We start from the raw sequence: 644 nt of genomic DNA on the forward strand, positions 1-644 counted from the left end.
GTGGGTCTCTCCGGTGGAGTTACACGAGCGTGGGTAATTTCCAAACTCTCGTGTGTATGTACAGAACTCAAAAAGGCTGCATTTTCTCCTTATAAATTTATTTTGCCTTTTCATCTTTTCTCTCCCAAACATTTTGAGAATGCATCCTTGCACTCTCCCGACCTCTTACTGTCATTTTAAAGGGTTGTTACTTGAGTTTTTTGCCTGATTTCTATTCTTTCATTCTCATTTTATCGGTATGCTTCTCTTTCTCTTTTCTTCGCCCAATCTTCATTTATTTTGTAGCACCAGCATCATCTTCACCAGCAGCAGCAACAAATACACCAATAACTGACACCGACACTTGAGGCTCCTTGACCTTCTTTGTTTTTATTTTTCGTATGTTATTTTTGTATTTTATTTTGGACTTGTGTACTCAGAAAGGATCTTCATTCTGAGCTTATCGTTTATTTTATCTTGAGTGTATTACTTGCTCTATCTTTTATATTCTCGAGTTGTTTTTGTTTTCTTGAGCTTCACTGAACCCCTTTGTGTATGCGTGCAGATGGTCTTATCAGTATCGAAATCGAGAACTAGTCATGGACACGGTTAAGATGTTTTGGCACTTGGCCATGTGTGCTTCACAACCTGTTGGAACATCACTC

Source organism: Dioscorea cayenensis, unplaced genomic scaffold (assembly GCF_009730915.1).
Source record: "Dioscorea cayenensis subsp. rotundata cultivar TDr96_F1 unplaced genomic scaffold, TDr96_F1_v2_PseudoChromosome.rev07_lg8_w22 25.fasta BLBR01000786.1, whole genome shotgun sequence".
NCBI lineage: Eukaryota > Viridiplantae > Streptophyta > Magnoliopsida > Dioscoreales > Dioscoreaceae > Dioscorea > Dioscorea cayenensis.